At 45.3% G+C, this 24,168-nt stretch overlaps 1 protein-coding gene across 1 annotated transcript in view; it reads right to left on the bottom strand.

Annotated features, from left to right (window-relative positions):
* The window catches only part of KCNIP4 (potassium voltage-gated channel interacting protein 4), a 900,135-nt gene that overhangs the window by 49,748 nt on the left and 826,219 nt on the right, over nt 1-24,168 (bottom strand). The gene's annotated exons all lie outside the window — the stretch shown is intronic.

Below are 24,168 nucleotides of genomic sequence, written 5' to 3'. Positions count from 1 at the left end.
GATGGGGTGCAGGTGCAAGTGGATCTAGGTCACCTGGCCTAAGCCCCGTCCACCTGGTGCCTTCCTGCCTGCTGCTCTTTTTCACCACTTAGCAAGCCCCGCCCAACTGGTGCCTTCCTGCTTGCCGCTAAGCCCCGCTCACCTGGCGCCTTCCTGCTTCCCGCTCTTTTTCACCACTTAGCAAGCCACGCCCACCTGGTGCCTTCCTGCTTGCCGCTCTGTTTCCTTACTTAAGGAGTCCTCCAACTTCTTTTCCTTTGCAGATGGGGAGCAGGTGCAAGTGGATTTAGGTCACCTGGCATAAGCCCCGCCCACCTGGTGCCTTCCTGCCTGCTGCTCTTTTTCACCACTTAGCAAGCCCTGCCCACCTGGTGCCTTCCTTCACCATCACCGTCTTGTGGCCAATGCTGGATTTGACTTTTATGGACTTCATTCATTCACGGTGCGTCACTCTTTCTCAACTCTCATGCTGGACTTCCTTTGCAACTTGTACTCATGGTGGCCCTGAATCATGCTATTCCCATCTTCATTTTGTATCCTGGCTTGCAACATTATGTATTACTACTGACTTCTGCAATTGTATTCGCTCTCCACTCTTGCTTATCCACTCTTTTTGACTGCTTACTCTCTGTTCTCTCCTCCTTTCCCTTCTCCCTTTTCCTATCTCCTCCCCTTACTTTCTTCTATGCACTTACTCTATCAGAATTGTCCCTGGACCTAATATGATAGCAACCTCGTCTGTTTCCTCCACCCTCCCATTACTGTTTTTTTCCTCCCCACCACCCCTCCAGCACTATCTGAAATGTTGTCAGGCCTAGTATGATAGTCGCTTGTTTTGTTCCTCCCCTCCCTTTCTGCACCCCTCTCCCTCACCTTTTGTTTTTCTCCGGCTCTATCAGAAATGTCGTCAGGCCTAGTACGGTAGTCGCCTGTCTGTTTCCATTTCCTTCCCACTCTCCCCCTTATCTATGCCTTAGCTCTTGCACTATCTGAAATGTCGTCAGGCCGAGTACGATAGTTAATTTCACATCCTTACTGTTCATGGCCTGTAAGAATGTGGTTGTATTTTCCCTTGTTCCCTCCCTTGCCTTGAAGCGCTTTGAAACACATTGTGTATAGGCGCCATATAAATAAACGATCAATCATATCATATCAAACGATTATATCTATGGCATCCAATGTCCCAATATGATTGACAGGCCTAACACATGACCCTGCATCCCTCTCCCCCTCATCCTCCTCCAAGGTAATATCTGTGTACTGAGATGGGGCAGGCTCATGCTACTGAAAAGACTCTAGATGTACAGGCCAGTTGTTGGGAAGGTTCAGTGGGGCATTAACAACACCTTCTAAAATCTTGTCTTGCCTGTTAGCTTCTTCTGAACTAGCACCTGCTAAAATTTGTCCCGTAGTTACTACTGGATAAGGTGTTTCAGCATCCTCTTCATGCGAATGACAATCACCCCATGAGCAGAGTCAACACCCTGTTGAACACCGTTATCTGTTGCCACCCCTGACATACCATCCCATGCCACACCCCACTGCCCATTTTGTTATTTTTTGGACTTAGCCGTATTCCTCTAAACTGGCCCCCTCTTTCAATAACATCATGCCGAGGCTTTTGTCTTATGGAACTCCTGGCATTTGCACCGCTCAGCCGCATTCATGCTTCACCCTCCTCCCCCCGTCTGGCCTGGGGCTTTTGAGAGCTTTCCAAACAATGGTTCAGCCCTGAAACATTCGGGGGCCTTCATAATGGCACAGATATGCTAGTGGCCCCAGTCCCACCCCTGCAAAAGTAGGTTGCACATTTATATAACTGGTACTGTCCATCAAGACATCCTGCAGCGATGTATGGAGGGTCTCAATGCCCCATCCGAGTTCTGAAACAATGCAGCTCCCTGTAGCATTCCACCATTGGTGGCCTGTCAAACGTGCTGCCCCCGATGCGTGACCCCTTGCTTTGACGAAACAATGGGCGCCATTGCAGTACCTCAGGTTCTCTAATAATCGCGGGGTCCATCCACCCATGCGCTTGCCGAGACATCCCTACGTTGCCAGTTGTCAAGTCCCATTGATGGAGCAGCACAAAAGCCATACCACCGCTTTGTCAGGGTCCACAATCCGTCACTGAACTCTGCAGCAGCACCCCAAAACCCATTCAGCACCATTGCTGGATCCCTAAATACGATGAGTCTTGAAGAACCTGATAAGCGGCTTCCCACAGCCACAAATGAAGAAAAGTCCATAGCCCCAGCGTCTGAGGGTTGCACAGTCCTGTTGCTGTAATCCATGGTGTCTCTAAATAAACACATAGAAATATGGATTTAAAATCTGCTCTCTGAATATCACACTAAAATACTGGCTGTAGCAATACCTGCTGACCTCGCCTCCCCAGAAAACATCACTTTTACATGAAATATAAACCTAATAACAAGTGGCTATTTAAACCAACCCTGCATTGCTTTATCTATAACTTGCAGCTCCATTCAATTTATAATTGTTCAATACATCTTTATACAATCAAATCCCTTGCTTTAAAACCCATAGTTTCATTAGTTAGCCCTGCATACTCCTAAGAAGACACCGCCCAGAGAAACACAACAGCTTTTTTCTCACTGGAAGCTTAAACACCCCACTTGTCCTGAAACACACAGTTTCATTAGTTAACCCTGCATACTCCTGAGAAGGTTTTAGCCATCAAAACCCAATGACCTGCTATTTTCACACTCAAAGCTTAAACACCCACTAGGCCATAAAGCACACAGTTTCATTAGTTAACCTGGCATACTCCTGAGAAGGCGCCACCCAGTGAAACCCAACACACTGCTGATTCCTCAATAGAGTCTTAAATACCCCCACTAGGGCTTAAAACACACAGTTTCATTTGTTTCATTTATTTGCAGGGTTTCATTTTTTAACCCTGCATACTCCCGAGAAGGTGCCAGCGATCAAAACCCAACCAACTTCTATTTCCTCAATAGCGACTTAAAAACCCCACTAGGCCTTAAAACACTCAGGGGGTCATTCAGAGTTTGGAGGTAAGTAACTGTCCTTACCGGCATGGAGCAAATACTGTGTCTGTGTAAGTAACAGCCCGCTAATAGCGGGCTATTACGACTTCGCAGGCACAAGCTTTGCGCCATGCCGGTAAGGGCATTACCATCATGCCATAAAAGCAGCGAAAAAGGCCCTTAGCGGCATCATGTAAAGCGCAGATTGCACTACCGGCATGAATCAAGGCGGCATTAGCGGCCACCGCTAATAGCGGTCACCGTTAATAACGGTCACAGTAAATAAGTGGAACCGGAAATAGCGTCATTGCACAGGAACGGGAAAGAGCACAGCGGCCATCTTTAAAAACACAATCCATTGCCATCCTCAGCAGCCAGGACCTGTAGTACATTGTTGTGTGGCAAATTCTAATCACTACAACAGTACAATGCCCAAGGCTGTTAAAAAGGGCACCTCACGCCAGCGTAAGGAGCGCTTCAACGAAGATGAGCTCACCATGCTCACGGAGACCCTGGCAGAGAATGCCAATGTCGTTTTTGCCCAGAGCCTCAAGAGGAAGGCTGTCATTAGAAAAAAAAGAGATCTGGGCACTAGTGGCAGAAAAAGTAAGCGCGGTTGGCAAAACCCCCCGCACAACCAAAGACTGCAGGAAGAGGTGGGATGACTTGCACCCGCGAGTCCGCAACATCCTCTCTGCAAACAGGAGCCAGGCCAAGGCAACTGGCAGAGGAACAAGCTCCCCCATAAAGCTGTCCCGGTGGGAGGACATATGTGCAAGCCTGATTGGCATGGAGGCAATTGAAGGCCGGGAGACATGGAGTGTGGTGCCACATCATCCGCGGAAGGAGGTGAGTGTCATAAGAAAACACTGTAATGCAGAGTCTGATGATAGTCCACCAATATGTCTGTCTAAAGAGGCAAGCCATGGCCCAATACACACACATCCCAGCATAATTGTCGTATGCAGCACAGACACATGCAGATGCCTGCAGCAAGGCAATACCATACCTTCCACATAACACATTAAGATGTCAATGGCATAAGTCATGCATGCGGGCCACAACAAATATCCATGTCACATAGCATATGTCTGCCCCAACATGAGTGACCCCGACGGATCCCTGCATTACCCACCCATATAGCAAGCAAATTGATCATCCAAACTGAACTACCTATTACCCTAGATTGTGTAGATGAGCAATGATACAAACGAATGCATGATGCTTCTCCAACCATCACTCATGCCGTCCCTCTCTTCGACCCCCACAAGCTTAGACCATGACAGCGAGGCCCGGGACTCACCCCCACTGCCAACCACACCCCGGAAGAGGGTCTGTAATGAGGGCAACAGGCCTTCAACCTCAAGAGGCCAACACAAGCCTCGTCATGCACCGAAGAGGAAACCACCTCCGGATGCCACGACACTGGTGCTGCCAAGGGCCCTCGACACTGAACCCACTACTCCAGCAGTCGCACAGGCAGAGGCCTCAGCTAAAGCTGCACCCTCTGCAGAGTCCAGTTCAGTCGGGGAGGCGGCAGCCACAGCACCCCTGGCTGAGAGCGAGGTGCAGGAAGAGGTGTGGGTGCCCGTGGAGGACGACCCCTCCGACCTGCCCTGCACACCAAGTCTGGCACCATCCCCCCAGCTGACATCACTAGACTCTAACCACGCCACCACCCCGGAGCAGTCTGGGGGGAGTATGACCAAGGGGCCATGAGTCCCATAGGGGAACCAATAGTTGATGTGCATGACACCCAAGCACCCTCCACATCCACAGGTATACCGGCGGGGGTGCAGCGGCACGAGGAGCTGACTGCCCTGGTGCGACAATTTGTAAATGACAAGGCAGGAGTGGCGAGAAAACGCTGCCTCTCTGGGCAAGATCATTGCCGAGAGCACAACGAGACTGTGCAAGGAGGTCTCAGCCCTGCGGCAGGTCCTCAGCCGCATCACTGATACTATGGACGCTAAACATCCAGCACCCCAGATGGAGCAGGCGGCCACACCATCGTCCTCCAGCTCAACACAGACTAGCCCACTGCGCAGGTTGGCACGCACCCTGCGCTGCCCGGACATGCCGCCACCATGTGCAGGGAGTGGCAGGAAGTAGACTGGCCAGCCTGATGAAGGCAAGGGATACTTGTTTGGACATGTGTGGGGGAGTTTTGGGGGGAGGGGGAGGGTGTGTTGGGGAGTTTTGGGGGAGGGGGAGGAGGGTGAGGGCGTGTTGGGTGTTTTGGGAGGAGGGGGAGGGGAGGGAGGGTGTGTTGGGGAGTTTTGGGGGAGGGGGGTTGGTGCACTTTCTTCTTCATTGTAAATTTCAATCCACCCGTTGTGTGAAAAAAAAAACATCTTGAGTGGACATTCATCATTGCGCATGTGTCATTTATTCATATACAGTGCATGGTGTACATGTACTCCCACACCCAGTGCACTCTGTCAAAATGTCATGTCACCCTCTGCCATGTGTGTCAGAAATATTGTGCTATCACTGGCTGATGCACATCACATCCCTCCCGTGCATCGGCACCGTGATGATGTGCAGCCACATCTTCTTCATCCCTTTCATCATCACCAGGTGGTAACAGTTTAATGTCAGGGGGCAGGGGCACGTTCCGTCGGATACACATATTGTGCAGCATTACACATGCCATGATGATCTTGGCCACCTTCTCATGCCTTTAGAGGAGCGCCCCACCCGAACACTAAGGCAGCGAAATCGTGCCTTCAACAGGCCAAAGGTCTGCTCAATGACCACACGGGTACGGGTGTGGAAATGATTGTATTCCTCCTCGTGCCTGTTCTGTGGGTTTCGGACAGGGGGGAGGAGCCACAGCTTCAAGGTATAGCCACTGTCACCTGCATGGGAGGCAACAAAAGGTACATGTCAGTTGAATAATGACGGACAGCTGTACCAGTCACACATGCCTGCAGATTATCGTTGGTCACATGCACATGTCCCTGGTTGCATGCACGCCATTTTCAGGCCCTCATTGTGTCCTGTGCCATGGACTAATGGTGTGGGTTGCATCTTCAAGATGATACATGGTGTGCACTGCCATCTTGTTGCACATGCGCGCATACAGCTGTGTTCGTGTCTAATTTGTGATGTGTTGTCTTCTGTAGGAATTGCTGACTGGGAGCGTTGGCAGTATGCTCTGCAATGTTAGGCATTCAGCGCTGATTTTTGTCATGGTAACATGCTGCATTCCTGTGGTTGTGGCGGACATGTGACAGACAGTGGATTCCCTTGGTGTTTTGGTTCAATGCACTCCCATAGATGCTTGTCCTGTGTGGTGATTTGCTGGAGACAGCAACATAGTGCATATTCACTGCATGTTGCTGGATGGTGGTACGGAAGGTGAGGTTCGCTGATGAGTTGTGCACGTTTAGTGGCATGTGGGGGGGTTTACTGTTTGTCATGTTGTGACAGGTGTCGACCTTCTGTTCTAAGGGATCTGGATGTCATGTTCTGTTTGGGATGCTTTGGGGCACAGTGTTTAGTGATGTGCACATCATGCTGTCACATCAACATTGACACTTAGCGTGGTAGCGTGGAGTTCTGCAGGACCATAGAGTCATGAGTTGATCCGGGATATCAGGCACAACAATGTGTTATGATCTTGCTGGCGTCACATAACATCTGCACATTGATGGAGTGGTATTGCTTGCGGTTGCGGTACATCACCTTCATGACATGCGGGACCACCAACTCCATGTGGGTGTAGTTGAGGGGACCTATACAATGTGGCATTCCTGTCAGTGCATGGAAGCCAACTTTGGTATCAAGAATCTCCTGGAGAGTCCGTGGTAGGGATTTGTAGTCCCTTGTGTGCTTGAGGGGGGCATCCAGCAGTTGCTTCAGAATGCGAGAAAATAAGGGTTGTGATATGCCATGCATGTGCCCCACTGTGTGCTGGTAGGTGCCTCTGGCAAGGAAGTGGAGCACCGACACTACCTTCAGTAGATGGGGGATGGCGGTGCGAATTTCAATGAGGCTGACAATGTCGTCGTGTATCATGTCCACGATGGTGGTGATGGTGTCCCGGTCCAGATGGTACAGGGTGTGGATCTGCTCCGGGGTTAGGTTGAAAGGACTGGCTCTGATGCGAGGTATTGGGGGCTGCCTTTGTGGTACCACTGGCAGCACTGGTGTGGCATGCTGGGCCTGTCTCACCCTCTTTCTCCTCCTGCGTCTCCTCTGTGGTGCCTGCTGTTGCTGTTGTTGTTGTTGCTGGTGTTGCAATGCAAGAATGTTCTCCAGCTCCAGTATTGCTACTACTACTGGATTCATCTTGGTGTGGGAAGGGGTGTGGTGTGTGGGTGTGCTCCTTTTGTAATGGCCCAGACTCCATTGCCTCCACCTGTGCTGATTGTGTGCATTGTGGGATGTTTTTACCCATGCATCCGAGCCCTACCTCAAAAACTGTACAGTACTGGCATTGAAAACATCATGATGGCCAGAGCTTCCCAGAAAATGCCCAGGGAAGTGCATGAAGAATAGGCTGCCACCCATTTTGCCGATGTTATGGGCACTCAAGGGCACTGCCTAAAACCACCATTGGACTACCCACACAGTAGTCTGAAACCATTGGGAATGGCAATGCTGACTGCCAAAAGCAACCTAGAATTGTGGGGAATTCATTTTCTTAAATCCCAAAAAGGGGTGCAGTACCAGTACTCACCACTATCAGAAAGCCGGCGTTTTAAAACCACCAGATTTTGTTTAAAACTGAATAAATGAACCCAAGGCAAGCCAAAGAAAGACTTACTGAGAGGTGGATACAATCTAAAGTTATATTCTGAAGTGACTTGAAGGTTTATAACAAGACTGGCTGAGCTGTGGATTTCAGCAGTTTAAGTAAATTTGGACTGAAAGACACTAAAAACCTAAATGTTTAAAAGAAATGAGTGACCTACTTTTGAGTGTCACATAGGTTGCAATTGTTTAAATGTCATAGTCTTAAACTTAGAATCAGCATTCTAGCTGCATATGTAAAAAATTGTCTTGACTTAAACTGGGGAACTAAAAGTGACATTAGCTGGGGCCTGGCTTAAGGAACTGAATTCTGCCCACCAGTTACCCCCGACAGGAGTTGAGACTTGCACAACAGCTGTGTTCCCAGGCCTATCTGCCTTTTGCTGCTCCCACCAAAAGGGATATGACACTTCCCTGATTGAATTACCTGGGCTCTGCAGGAAATTGAACAAAGCCCTGTCCTGACTCAGGCAAATGTTTTATTATGGGGGCCGTAAAAAGTGGCTTCCTCCTGGAAGTAAAGGGGAGGAGCACTGCCTGTGAGAGCAAGCTGGCTTGGCAGAACTGGAAAAACCAGAAATTCAACCTTGTGCTGGGGGGAAACCACACCCCTGTAGCCAGAATATGGTTTTAGAAAAAGATGAATAACTCATAGAGCGGACTTGTGAAAATTATTTAAATGATACCATAATTCTTGTGATTTTTCTGCCCACATTTTTAGAGGTTTTTAGAACCGGTGGCATGATCTGGGGGCAAGCTAGCAGTTAAGAGGGTATTACTTAAAATGTATGCATGTTAAAAACCTGACACTTCATCAATTAATGTCCATACTCCTTGCGCACATGTGTGTAAATTTGGGTTAATGTCCGATATTGCGAAACCAGTTAAAAAGTGCAAATGTCGCCATTTCTGAATGCAAGCTCCCAGGAAGAGCAGATTTGGACAGGGTATACCTCCTGTGATATGTGATGGGTGCATGCAATTTTAAACAAATGTGTACCTGTGCAAATATGTCTTTTGGGTCAAAATATAGATTGTGTGTAATTTGACAGGGGTGGGTTCTCTGTATCATAAACAGACCTCATCATGATGACACTTCATTTCATTCCCCCAATCAAGTGGGAGAGGATGAAGTGGCCAATGACAAGTGGAGAGGGGTAGAGCCTAGTGATGCTGCACACACACCCATTTTCAAAACACATAAAAGCAGACAGTCAGGACAGATAGAGACCTTCAAATCCACTGTTAGCAGAACCAGAGAGCTGACCCAGATCACTGTGAAGTGCAGAGACCAGACCAGAGTCCAGTCTAAAACCTGACCAGATCCGTGGCGAGGCCCATTCTATTTCAAAAATACATTGTGAGTACCTAGCAGACTGTGCAGAACCAATCTCTTAGTTAAAATAATCTAATGCAAGCTATTTTAACTTGAGTAAAACTGTCACCTGTCATTTTCTAGTTGCTAGCTGTCACTTGTCTTTTTGAACTTTAAAATTTCAAATCTGAAAAACGACCTTTACCAAATCGCTCATATCTCCGTGACCGTTTGTCCTAGAGACTTGCGAATTTTACCGCAATTTGCAAATTTCTCCACGTGTGAAAACAGAAGATTCTTTGCTTTCCTTGCTAAAAATTTGTTTGCCTCTTAAGAACCATCCCTGTATCATTGCTAGAGTGAGCCTGGACTAATATTAAATTGATACCACTCACCCTGAACCTCTAGAGGGAATTAAAAGCATTTTAGCATATTTTTCACTTCATTGCCAGCACATATAAAAGCATTTTGGGCCTGTGTTTCCAACTTCTGTAGTGTAAGCTTGCTGGGGTGAACTGAATTACAGTTGATTGCATTTCTGAGAACTGTGTGCTTTCCTTGCATTTCCTTGCATTGCATAAAGGGGGGAGTGGATTGCCAGAGAAAAGTGATTACATTGTTTTGTTGAAATCATATTGAGTATTTTCTGTATTGCATTTCATTCAACATTACATCCATCTGAACTTATATAAAGCATTCTCTACCACCTTATTCTTCTGTTCCTATTCACAAGTGTGCTAGTGCCAGACTATCCCTTATTGATTACTGCTCAGATTAGGTGTGATATTCAATTATTAAATTAGTATAAAGTGTGATCTATATATCTATTGTTTAAATTATCAAATAAACCTTTTAACTTGCAAAACAGAACTATTTCTTGGCTCAGTGGGGTCAGGGGGATTCCAAGGGAGGGGTGTTATATAGGGGTAGTCATCCAGAACGCATGAACTGGACATAAAGATATATCAATAAGGGTTTTCATTCAGTATTCTAGACTAGGCGTTGACTTAGCTGTAGTGTTCAATTGAATCCTCTTACAGCATCTGTGGCAGTTGGGAACACTGCACATAGCATTTTACGGTTAGTTTGAGATGACGGTATTACCGGCATGCCGGTATCCCCTATTAGCGCCTTCATGATTCCGGTATTTGCTTGTCCGCCTGACTTGTGATTTCCTGCCATTAGTGGCATGCCGGTATTGCCGGTATGATGGGCCGCGTGCCCGCGCCCATGCCGCTATTAGAGGCACCGTTATTAACTGTGCCGCTAATAGCGGGGTCTTAGGTCGGAATAGCCCGAAGCGGTAAGCGATTCTGGTAATCCTTTACCGGCATCGTTTTGCCCTTACCTCCAAACTCAGAATGACCCCCTCAGTTTCATTTGTTGACCCTGCATACTCCTGAGAAGGTCACCAGTCAGTGAAACCTGACCGACTGCTATTTTCATACTGGAAGCTTAAACATGCACTAGGCCTTGAAACACAAAGGGTCATTCTGACCCTGGCGGTAGGGGGTTAACGGCACCGGTAAGGATGCCGGTGCCGTTAACCCCTACCGCCGTATTACGAGTTCCCTTGGTGGGTCCCACCAGGGCCGGCTGGTTTTACCAGCCGGCCTTAGCGGGACCCACAAAGGGACCATGGAGCTAATAACGGGCCCGCAATTTGCGGGCCCGTTATTAGCTCCTTCCCCATTCCCATTGAGCCCTATGGGGGCTCAAATGGGAACGGGGAATGGTTTTCAAAATGGGGACTTACCGGGTCCGCATAGGTCGGAATGTCCCGGTAAGTCCCCACTCCGACACCACGGACCTGGGCTCGAGTTTGGAGGCAGCCATGGTGCTAATAGCACCATGGCTGCCTCCAAACTCGGAATGACCACCAAAGTTTCATTAGTTAACCCTGAATACTCCTGAAAAGGCACCCGCCAGCGAAACTGGATGCTTAAATACCCAACTAGACATTGAAACACACATGTCAGTTAACTCCAAACCACTGGGCCGTGTGGCCTGGTGCAGAAAAATATTCACGATGACTTTTTAGAGCAATCCCCATTAGCATCTGTTTAAACACTGTTATACATTTAGACTAGCCACCGAAAGTTTTAATTAACTAGTGCAGCCTGCGATCGGCTATTTCCCAGGCAGGAACTCTCAAGAAGACTGTCACCGGCAAACCCTGAAAATAAATAGTAATTTTTCATTGCAGTATTTACAATGCACAATAAAACACTTATGAATTACATTTACACATGTCAACACGTTTGCTATCTTTCCTATAATAATATGATCATGAACAAACTCCTGAATTTTTACATTTTAAAAATACAACTCCTAGTACCTTGAAACCTCCATATGCTTAATATAAATTAAATATTGACTTACATTTAATGTTTGCAAGTAAATCTTTGAAGTGTGACAATCTCCTGGGATGTCCTCAGCAGAGCTCTACCAAAGTCCTTCAAACAGCTCTAATTAAGCAGACATCATGGTTGGGGCTCCAGCCCAGTGGGGGTTCCCAATGTTAATCAAACGTCCATGCTTCCAGCAGCCCGGCTCTACGTGTGCAGTGCGAATGGGGTCTGGAAATCTGCCATCGGTTGGCTGGCACTGCCTTTTAAACCTATCAGGTAACAATCCCCCATGTCTGGCACCCCAGCTGTTTCCCTCTAGGCCTTCAGGGTGCTGACATCGGTTGTTTTGAAAGCACTTCATCATGTTTATGCACATCTGGCTTCATTTATTTGCCTTAACACAATGATTCAGTGCTTTGCACATGTTTTACTGTTATGGTGAGTTTTATGTCAGATAAAATTTGCAACATGGCCAGTTTGTATTCCATGCTCAGTATGAATGCATGCTCGAATTACTAGCACCACCACATTTGCTAAACAACCACAAGTAAGTGCTTTTGTGAATGGAGGCTGCGTGACATTGTTTGGCTGGAAAATCCCGACGACATTCACATGCTCTCAGGCCTACAAAGAGATATTTATTCACTCCAAACATGTGCTTGCATTAGCCTTGAGTTAAAGAGGCTGATTATCTGAGCAGGGGAGTTAAGCCATGGCAGGTTCATTTTCGGGCACATTTGGTGGCGACCTGTTGCATTCTTTCAGGAGTTAGTGAGCGTCTGCAGCGCAGTTTAATTTCACAGTCCCACAGATAAGATTTAATTTAAAAAGATAACTTGTTTGCACTCAAATGTGCAGCCAGTGTTGGAGTGTGTGGGTGTTCCTTTATGGACAAGCATTTCCAGAGCCAACAGATTGGACTTTAGTGTAGGCATGGAAAAGCACCACTTTGCTTATTAAAGTTACATGGTGCGGGCTGCTTCAAGCTAGCTCAAATGTACGGCCAGTGCGGAAGAGACTGGACGGTCCTTCACAGATAAGCATTGCCAAAGCCCATAGTTTGGACTTTTGTGTAGGCACGGGAAAGCACCACTTTGGGTTACAGAAGTATTAGTTTTCTGCTGCAGCACTAGATTCCTTCTTGATGAAGCCCTGATTGATAATCAGGAACCAAAAGCCGATTATCCAGGTGACGTGTTTGAATAATAAAAGGAACTGCGTTTGCTATTGTGGCAGTGAAGGGCTTCATCAAGAAGGAATCTAGTGCTGCACCAGAAAACGAATCCTTCTGTAACCCTCAAATAAAGATCATTACTGAATTGGTGAAAGTACAGCAATAAGTAGCCCGAGACACAAAAGAAGCAATTCAAGACTTGGGAAAATCTCCACATTGGTTCTGGATTTTTAGAAGTAGAGTACAACGTAGTGGGCTGAATGTCCTGAAGAAAGCTCAGAGGGAGTAATGTGAATGTAAACTTGAATAGGAAAATGTTTACCCATGACCTGGGAACACTAGAGTGTTGACTAATATAGTGTACTCAACCACACTGTTTATTAATTACACTGATAATCATTGCACATATGACAGATTATTTTTTGACAAACACAGATTGTATAGGTTGCATGATTACATGAACTATTATGTGTTTTTTACGATATGTTAACAATTGTGACATTATATGTGAATAGACTTTGTTTTAATAGCTTATGATTGTTTCCTGATCAAAGTGACAGGAATTCACACCCCGGTCTTACTGTTGATTGATACCTGTACCATATTGTGCGGAAGAGCGGGGTAGTCTATGCTCAGCTGTGTTCATATGTTACAGAGACTGCCACATGAGTGAGGGGGTGGAGTTACACCATCTGGCCAGGAAGATAAGATCACTTCTGCAGGCCTCCGACTTGACAAGGAATGCTCAGCTCAGGCTTGGGTCAACAGAGGCCAGGACTGGACACAGATATGCATGTCATACATTTTTACATAGGAGTGTATGCAGTATCGTACAAAAATGGGACAAATATCACTGTAAAGCTTATGGAAAGACCTATCTGTCGATTCAACGCTCATAACAACTTGAATTTGGGAACAAGAGTTACAATCTGAAATGTGATTATGACTTCCCAGAAAATGTCACAAAGCAGAGATAGTAGCTTAGTGAAGTATTTAACTGTATGAAAAGTTTTGTAACACTGGGCCTCATCAGGAGTTGAGCGGTACCCCAGCGGTAATACTGTCGGGATACTGCTCAACGCTAATAGCGCTACTGCAACTCGGTCCGGTGCAATTTGCACTATATCACGAGTTGCAGGGGGGCAGTATATCCCCATTGGGTCCATACCACTGGTGGTAATAGCGGCGAAAATTATCGAAAATTGTCATTTTTAGCTTCAGCAAAAAGCTAGAGGTAAAAATGTCATTTTCCAACCAATTTATGATTTGGCCAGCCCTTAAATGAAGCGGTAGTGCCATTATTGCAGCATTTAAGGGCTCAGGCCAAACACGTGATGAGGTCCACTGACTTTTATCATTTTTGAGTAATACACGAAAAACTGTCATTCGAAACTGCAAACTTGTGCCGACACAGAACTCATTTCATTTAGTCTGGCATGATCAGCCAAAAACATATATTGTAGGATGCCTATTTGTAAATTAAAGATTTTTTCCATGTTATAGTTTTTCAATGCATATTTGAAACTATGAAAATGCTATTCCAGATGGTTGGATTCATAAATTCACAGGGATGATGCCTAGTAACTAAAGGAACCAACAATTGCAATGGGGGTGGACAATAGATGTCCAATACAAATCAATAACAAATGAGCTGGCACCTGATAATTTAGATTTGGTGATTGGTTAATGATTCATAAGGGGACACACAACAGAAGTAGGGGTGAGCTATCTGACATCATCTGAGTGGGACTACTGAAAAATACAAGTAGAACCAAGATTGCCTGGAAGGTGGAAAACCAGGGAATAGACAGAAGCTGGGAGCAATAAGAGAAGAGGCAAATCAAAGGGGATTTATGCTGGAGATATCCATGACTGAACCTGGAGAGGCCATCTGACCAGATACGTGTCCTTTCTTTATGAGATGATTCAGGAGCCCTGACGTGGTGTCTTTTCCTGAGCACTGAACCCAGAGAGATTCTAGGTAAGTAATCTGTCAAACCTGACCAAGTCGTGTGGGGATCTGTTTGATTTACTGTCTTATCATTATTGATTTGGTTGGCAGACAAAGTGGATCCATAGTATTTTCTTACCAAATGATGTAATTAATTCCCCTATAGCCAACTAACACATGGGGAATTTGTTGAAATTCGAAATAAACAACATTGCTTCCAGTGTGGATATAGATGTAGTCTGGTAAAGTAGTTGGGTACTCCGATTTATTTTGCCAACCCCTGAATTCATCACTGGGAAAAACATACGCTCAACTCACGGAAACTGTAACGCTCACCTGGCTCCCACGGAGGCGCTGGTCTGGTCTGGGTTGCTGTGGCTTCTTCAAGCGTGATGCGCAGAATTCGGACCACCGATTGAACAGGACCCCCAAATCCTGCTTGTCTGGCCCGTAGGAATATCCTTCTGCAGATGAGAAAGGGGATTAACTGTCTGCTGAATAATGTGCTTGCTCCCCCCTTTCCCCCTTCGTTCTCCTCTGACTTCCTCCAAAACCCCCGGTTTAAGCTCACCTTATGGTTTGGAAGGATGAACTCTCCATCCTGCTTCTGATGCAGGGGCGCGCGTTCGTCCAGTTACTTCACTGGTTTTCAGAATGGCGCTGGCAAATCCACTTGACTTTACTGAGCGATACGCCGTAAGTAGAAGATGCAAAAGTTCAAGTGTGAGCCTCCTTTTATGTTGTCTTTTTCTGTCCTTTATTTCAGGTGCAGAACAAAGGCGATGCGTTGAGGGGTTAAATTGCCGGGGTAAAATCAGGTGAGTCAGTGATGAGGGCGACCCCTCTAAATGTCTTTATAATTCCCCAATAATGTCTTTTGTCCTTTCCCCATAGGGGCCGGGGTGCGGTACCTGCCAGAGATGTGGCGCCGACCCGAGATGTGGAATGGCTCACCAAGAATAGCCGGTAAGTAATATGGCTGAAAATCCGGCTTTCCTCTTGTGTTCCCTGGCTCACCTTTTGACTCTTCTTCTCTCCCTTAGGTGCGGTGCAGAGATGTGGCGATCGGCACTGAGAGCCGCGATGGAGCCGGGCGGCGTCTCGGGAACAGGTGAGTGAAGCGCGGCGCTGCAGCGAGCAACGCGGTGCTTTTAAATGGAAGTCTTCCTTCAGGAATGCTGGCGTGAAGATTCCGGATGCAAGTAAGAAGGTTGAACTAGTTCTTGGTTTTCACCTTTCTCTTCTCTTATTCCCTTACAGGTGTTCCAGGTTCGAGGCAGGCGTGGCTGGAGTCCGGGTGCAGGAGCAGACACGGTGAGCGTTCAGCTGCTGGGATGCAGAACAACGCGAAGCACGTGTGGCTGTCCGGGTGTGACTTAAATAGCCTTGGAAGAAGTTCCAGGTGAGTATTCTTCCACAGCCCCACCCAAGTAACAAAATAGTTCCTTCAGAAAAATAGTCCCTCCTAAGCCTCATTTGGCTTGGTTCTTCATGCAGCATGGTCTGCATCAGGTGAGTGTCCAGCATGGCCTGCTTCAGGTAAGTGCACCAAACACTTCCCTTTATGAGCCTAGCGCCTATGGCGCCAGGACTGATGTCCAACATGAGCATGGCGCCAACAGCGCCAGGATAGAGTCCAAAGAGCCCCTATAAAGGGCCGCTGGGCTTTTACCCGGGGGCGTGATGCCTGCTCCCGGGGGTGCTGGGCCTGGCCTGGTGCTCCGGGGGTAGGCATCATGACAGAAACCTCATCACCTCAACCAAAGCACATTACTAAACAGCATCCAAAAAGAGCAGGTCTCTCTTCAAGGCTGTCAAGCACTGCATCAACCCCACCAGTATCCGAATCTACAGAAAGATGCACTGCAATCAATAGGTCCTCAGCAGACACAATTAACAAGAACAAACGCTACATTGGTGACACCCTACCCATCATTGACACCCCTTCTGTACCACCACACCATGTCCCAAGATGTTCAGCATTCAGGTCCCTAACACAGGAAGAACATGCAAACATCCATGCATCATTCAAGTTGATTTCCTACAAGGATAACATCATTCTAGTCTCCGTCCTGAAGAACATCACAAGAAACACTCCCAATCCTTTCCAAACTGTCAGCATCTCACTCATTCAAGGCCTCTCTCCTGACATCCTGACAACTGGCCAGATATACCCCTTCTAAAAAAGTCCACACTTGACCAGGATGTCCTGGCAAAAAACCACCCAATCGACCATATACAATTCATTGTCAAGATCATTGAGAAAACTGTCAATTACCAAATAAATGAAAAGATTGGCAAACACAACCTGCTTCAAGAGTACCAGTCCGGCTTCCGAACAAGATTCAGCACAGAGACCATCACCATCTAGGTCATTCATGAGGCTCTACGCATCAGGGGAAAATATGATCCCCACTGCATTTTACTCATCAACCTTTCTGCCCCATTCAGCATGGTGACCACAAAGTGCTACTCACCACCTTCTCTGACATGAGATTCAATGTCACAAAGCTTCAGATGGTGCCCTGAAAAGATAAAGTACTTAGGCATATGGCTTACAAGAGATATCAAGGAAATGATGAACTTAAACTTGAAATTAACATTAGATAAGATAACAGTGGAATTGTAGCGATGGGAATCTCTAAAGCTGCCATTGGGGCGGCAAAGTGAATGCCATCTAGATGATGATAACTCCAAAAATAACTTATGTTATGTGTATGATCCCGCTTCCTGTCAAGAAATCAAAGCTGAGAGAACTGGATAGTCTAGTTTCTATGGGAAAAGAAGAAACCTAGATTGAAGTTATGGAAACTGCAACTGCAAAATGAAAGAGTGGGATTAAATATTCAACATTTTGGAAGATTTAATCAAGCATTCACGATAAGACATTTTCTGCCATTCATTGTTGAAGATGTGGAAGAGTGGGCTGTAGCCGAAAGCAAGTATGGTGGGCCCACTAAACACTTGGGCAGTCTTATCAACCACAAATGTAGACTGGGGGAATACATCTGCTCTGACTGACTTTCTGAGATCTACAAGGAGAGCCATCGCTGTGTCCCTGAACATAAACCCGGGCCTAATGAACTCAGCCTCAATTTGGTTAAAGCCAGCAATGAAAATGAAACATACAATTCTTTTTGCCCTATCTGGTATCTGGCAGGAGTGAAACCGATTGATGACCTATTTGAAAGAGAGAAGTGGCGGTCGTTTGAAGACCTGAAAAGGACGTATGATATAAATGAATGCACTTATGGTGAGTATGAGAAGCTAAAAAATTCAGTGAACTTGCCAACATTGGATTCTTCAGACTTAATAGATACTGTTAAGATTATAGGTAGCCAAGAACATATGGCATCCAAAATGTATAATCCATGAAGCAAACTCAGAAGGGAATAACAAGATCATGGCAGCCTGGTCTCCCTGCATAGAAGAAGAAATGATTCAAAATTGATGGGAGGGTCTATTTGGTAACATCCTGAGAATGACATTAAATATCAGAGAAAGAGCCCTCCAAGTGAAATTATTGATAGAGTATTTTGGACTCTCCATCAAATGCACAAGCAAGGCTTGAGTTTAAAAAATACATGTTGGGGATGTGGTCATGCACGAGGCATTCTAGAGCATGTTTTGGGAGTGCTACAAAGTAAGAGAATTTTGGAAAGGAATTACTGAGGTGATGAATAGAATTGTGAAAGAAGAAAAGGAGTTTCATTCTCAAACCTTTATGCTGGGAGAGGATACGGACCTAGAGGAGCTAAAACACCACCAAGTGACTTGGATTTTGAAGGGTTCATTGGCAGCAAAAAATATAATTTTATGTAATTGGAAGACGGCTGAGTATCCAACATTGGACTCATGAATGGAAGAAATTTACTTAATTTGTAGCATTGAAAGAGTTGTGATGTTGTTCCAGAAAAAGGAAGCTCTGTTTAATAGAATATGGTGGGGATTCCTGCATTTGGAACTGGCTTAATCTGGTCAGGATAGAGAAGACATGACAGAGGCTAAGATAATTCATTTTTTAATTTCTTAATGCTTGAATGTAATTACAATACTTGTGCATTGCATGGAAATACACTCTATGATGTAATTACGAACTTGATAAGGGCAATGGATGGGGTGGAATACATTTTCCATACATGCCAACCCTCCCGATTTAGGCGGGAGACTCCCGACTGTTTAGTGAAAATTATTTCTATTTTTCACGTTCTCCCACCTATAATCATACTAGCCCTAATGTATTCCTATGGGGAAATTTACATCTCCGATTTCCCTGGTGAAATCTCCCTCCCAGATGCATCGGAATGTTGGCATGTATGCATTTTCTGTTTTATTTCCCTCTCTTTCTTCTCTTTCTCTCTTCTCTATCCTCTAAAGCTCATTCCTTTGTTTAGCTTCTGTCTCTGATTGTTTTTATGGGGGGAGGGAGGAAGTCTCTGGTTTTCTACGTAGTGCATTATTTATGAAAAAGGTGTATTAGTTGAAGTTATTTAGCAATATATATGTATGATGGTAAAATGAATACATTTGTTTAAAAAAAAATGGGCACCTTCGATCCCAAGACTGCCTGCTGATCTGCAGCAGAGTCCCACAAGGTTCCATCCTCTCCACTGTCATCTTCAATCTCTACATGAAGCGAATGGGGGTATTCATGGCCGAATTCAACATCAAAATCTACCAGTATGCTGACGACGCACAGCCATACCTGATGGTCACCTTGCATTGATGCCATTCACCAACTGAAGCAGTACCTCTCCACCGTTCAAACCTAAATGGCAACTACCTATCTGAAACTCAACCCGAACAAAGCAGAGTTCATCCTCCTAGGAGGCACCACCAAATGCATATACATTGAGAACTGGCTGACAGAGGTGGATCTCAATAGCTTCTCCCCTCAACTCTGCGCTCGTTTAAAGTCTCTCAAATTCACTATAGTTTGTGACCTCTCCTTTAAAGCAAACATTGCCAAAAAAGACAAAACTGCTCTCAATCCTGTGCTGAATCAAATACTTCATGCATGCCTGATACTTCAGAATCCTCTTCCAGGCCCTTGTTATCTGAAACCTGTATTGTGGCACAACTCTATTGTGGTCCAGCTATTCCTGGTAGCTGTACGAGTCACAACTCTGTCCCCTCTGAAAGCTGTCAAGCATGCTGCAGCACACCTCATCACACTGCTCAAGACAACATGTCCCCTATTCTCAGGAAGTTATATTGACCTCCTTCCAAGCTAGCATGGCATTCAAGGCAGCTTCCGTTGCCTACAAAGCTCTAATGTCCAAGAACCAATCATCCTTAGCTGAAAGTATCACCATTTCGATGCAACACTTGGAGCCAAGATATCTCCAAAGTGGAATCCAAGAAGTAAAAGAAGGAGAAGACCCTAAAACAAGCATTCCCCTTCGAAGTTACCACACTCTGGAACAACCTCCCTCCAAACATTTGGCTGGCTCCCTCCCTCCTGCGATTCATGAAAGTACTGAAAACCCTGCTCTTCAGTGAACAGTTCACTCACACATGAGGGCCATCGACTGACAAGAAAACACCCTACCCCACTGCACCACTCCCCTTATAGTGCAGAACTACGTTGCTTTCTTGCTAGGTTTCCACTATAGAAAGCACTGTCATACATACATACATGCTTTATTGAGAGATGTGTTTTCATACAGTATAACAGTCTGAGGATGATTTTACCAGGGCATTATTAAGGACCTTTTCCATGATGGAAGTCAAGAGAAATCAGGTACTATTGGACAAAAACATGTGTTTCTTCCCCTGAGGCTACCCAAACAGGTGTCTAGTAGTGCTGTGAATAAAGCAGCTTCGCTTCTATTTTGGTCGTTTTGCCACCCTTGCAGGTGCATCTTTAGGCATGATTCCCAAACTGTCCCAATCAGTACTGCGCCTGCCTATCTCTGTTTATTAGCCATTGACTTGTCCCTTACTTTGAGCCCAATTTGATGAAAACCATATATCAGTAGCTTGTAAAGTATGACCAGTTAGCTACAGTGCTCCATATCCACTGTAATTAGTCACCTGTTAGCTTGCCCACCATAATCTGGAGATTGTCTGCAAAAGATACACCGAAGGCACACTACTTTTATAATGATTCATAGCATTGCAACAACTTCAGTATCTCGGAGTGTATAGATTAAACAGCACAGCCGGGGGTTATAGTGGCGAAATTCCTACCACAAGGGCAGACCCAAAGGCAGTTACGGAGAAACACCTTCACAATCCTAGTTGCTTGGTGAATGGCTCTGCTAGGAGCACACAATCCACACCTAAAACCTCCACTGGAATTCCCTGACAGAGTTTGTAGGTGGCTGGCGTATGATTCTGCTCTGACCTGCGTACACACCATACTCGGTGATTTCTGGTGCTGCATGGATAGGTCACCTCTCCTTCTGAGGGCTAAAGGAAGGGATGGAACTGCAAGTGGTACATCTTCATGAAGCTAAATCAGTTCATCCTCGGATTCATTTGCTTCTTTCTCATGAGTCCATTGCAGTCTCTAAACCGTATTTCTTTTTTTCAACACGTGCTTCTCTTTCTCTAATGTCAGCATCTTCCCTGCATTGGCTGTGCTTTGCGTCCCCTTATTGTATTGCTTCACTGATTTTGAGGACTCCCATTTACTCTTCTCTTGATGTCTACTTTAAGAACCTTCTTTCTGGCCACTCTCCTCTGCAGCTTTAACTGCTATTCTGCTTAATACTCCCTGAAACAACTTCCAGGTGAGCCTATCCCTAGTTAAGAAAATGAAGGGCTAATCTATTTTCTGGACGGAAGGGATGGATGAGGTAGGGCATGCTGTAGGTTTGCAATGACATCATTCCTTTGGCGTTATAAATGCTGTTACCGCCATTATCCATGTTATCAAGATTCTAGGATCTGTATCATTCACTTTCTGATCCTGTGTGTTACATTTCAAGTTAAGACACACCTTGCCGTTTTAAGGTGACCTTTCCACACGCCTGACTTGATGGCACTTCAGTATATAGGTTATCGTGTAGTGTTCCAGAAAGCCCTGATTCTGTTTAATAACAAGGTAGGTCATACCTTTTGACATCCAATGGAAGGATTATGCATAAGTATCACTGTTTATCATTGATCTAGGGAGTGCCTCGCATTTAAGACCGTTTATTTTGTAACAGGAGAAAAATCAATGTCTCCATTAATGATTTTAATCATAGCACAGTGTCTGTAAGAGTCAACAAAGTATTGGTGGCATCTAACACTATCCTCGTCATCCCTATGAATATTGTTACTATTTTAATGACTTTGGTATTCCAACCAGCAATAGAAAGTACCTCTATCACAGTTGACCAAAATAGGCAATGGGAGAGGGAGTGGGCAGCCCCCCCCCCCGTTCCTGTAGAGATTGGGGAGTCGTTGAATTTGTTGCCATTACAAAGTATTCATGCTACAGGGTTTTGATGCCATAATTTAATATTTTCTATGAAAGCTGACTCCAAGAAGAATTTGCACATCACACGAAACAGGTACACCCACTCACCCCTGTCAAGCCCTTTTTTTGGGGGACAGGGCAAGTATGGTTGTCAGTGTACCTTTTTCTTGCCACATGATACTTCTATCTGTCCTGCCTGGTAAATAGCCTGCTATTTGCCCACGGAGAAGGGTGCTCAGCCTATCAGGTGGCTTGAACAGCAGGTGAGAACACACTGTGTACCGCCGGCTGTTTCTAGTCACTTCAGGCACTTTTCCGGGTGGTGCCATCATGATTGTGTAGCTACTCCCTGTTGCCTGCCTCTGTCCCCATTCAGGGCCATTCTAAGCACTTTTAGGGCCCTGGGCATGGACATCTTTGGGGCCCCCCTACACAAAACCAAGGAATTAAGTGATAAAGAATATATGCAACCCCCCCATAGGTTGATATGCTGTTCACAGCATTCAAAATAAGGATGTTTACTCCCTTTAAAACCCCTTACCCTCTTCAGTCTTGCCCTAATCAGAAAGATGAACAAGTAGCATTTCAAGGCCAACATTATTAGTCTACAAAGAGGTTACTTCTGTTCTAGTATATATACAGGACACTTTTTTCAATAGAATCCAGGAAGGTATGCAGCCTGTAGTATTAATGCAGGACTGCATGTAAAAGGTACATGTAACCCAGAATAGACACAGAACTCACATTTGCTGTCTCACAGAATGCAAACCTGCTCAAGCATGGATAGTGACGACCAATTGGAAGGATGGAGAAAGCTACACATACCATAGAATTGAATGTGGATGCGGATTAGCAGCTGCCAGGAAGGTGTCTGTATCCAGACAGACTGAGATTATAAGTGTGACATGATTTTCAAATTGTGTTGCCATTAGAGATCAAAAGAATAAAGTGCCTGTGGTGTGCAATATTTCAATGCTCACTATTATAGTGGAAGCAACACTATAGCCAGTGAAACCATGAGTGAGGCTGTTTTTGAAGATTATAGCCTGAGAAGGACATCTCCCTGAAGGGCAGACCATTTTGAAAGGTTTAGGGAGAGGCAATTTGGAGAGGCTAGGCAAAACAAGATTAAATTAGTTGCCCAGCATTACACACGATGGTTAAGGGGTGAATCTGGGATTTGTGCATTTGAACACTTTCATTACCAGTTCTTACCATGAATAAAAATAATCTCATTTTATAAAACTGACTTGGAAAGTACACCAAGCATATTACCAAACATGACCATTTTTAAAAACAAAATATTATAGAAGGGTGTAACACAGAATGCTTCTAGCTTCATTCTCTACATCATCAAGAGAAGTATATAAGTACCAGCATACCAATCTGGGTTGGTCCTTTATATTTTAAAGCTTTACATAGTTCCAAAATACTGGCTTGTGAAATTGTTTATAAATGTGCAGAAAAACCTTTGACTTTTACAAAAATGCAAAGTGTTTTTTTGTGTCAAACCAGCAGATTTTAAAATATGCTTGCCCGAGTCCTGCACCATCTGGTCCGCTCCCTTCAAACTTCACAGAAGACAGTACAGTAATGTACGAGATATTAGATGATTGGACCAGGTTCACTGTATTGTCTGCTGGCAAAGCCAGGATTCAAGCATGAATGCTTTGGTTCCAAATTTGGATACTTATTCATCTCTTGGACTAACAGTTTATGCTCATCGTTGGAGGTAATTGCCTAGGTTTTACAACACCCCATCTGAACAAACCAATGTCTAGACCTTCACCATAAGTATGACATGTTTGTTTTTATAGCAACCCCTATCTGGTGCAGGTACATTGCTGATAATAGCACATGTTGTGCTGCTAGACCAAAGACATATGCAGGCAGGTTTATACACTTCAGACATAGGAAAGGCTCAGCCAGCCTTACAGGAATGTGCTATTCTAATCTTGCATAGGAACACATATCTCTGCAATGAGTGCTTAACACACTGAGCTACCTTCTGAACCATTGTGGCACTCAATTTACCAATATGCATTTCAAATCTGGCTATTGCACATGATCAACATAATTCCGACAGGAAGGAAAGTATGCTACAGGAGTTGTGCTGGAAGGAACAAACAAACTATATCTACCACAGTGAACACAGAAAGCATTACATGATGAATTGATCAAGGCAGAATGT

This window comes from Ambystoma mexicanum, chromosome 6q (genome assembly GCF_040938575.1).
Source record: "Ambystoma mexicanum isolate Mex_15411 chromosome 6q, UKY_AmexF1_1, whole genome shotgun sequence".
NCBI classification, from domain to species: domain Eukaryota; kingdom Metazoa; phylum Chordata; class Amphibia; order Caudata; family Ambystomatidae; genus Ambystoma; species Ambystoma mexicanum.
The sequence above is the reverse complement of the archived record's forward strand: the minus strand, read 5'-3'. Positions and strand labels throughout refer to the sequence as shown.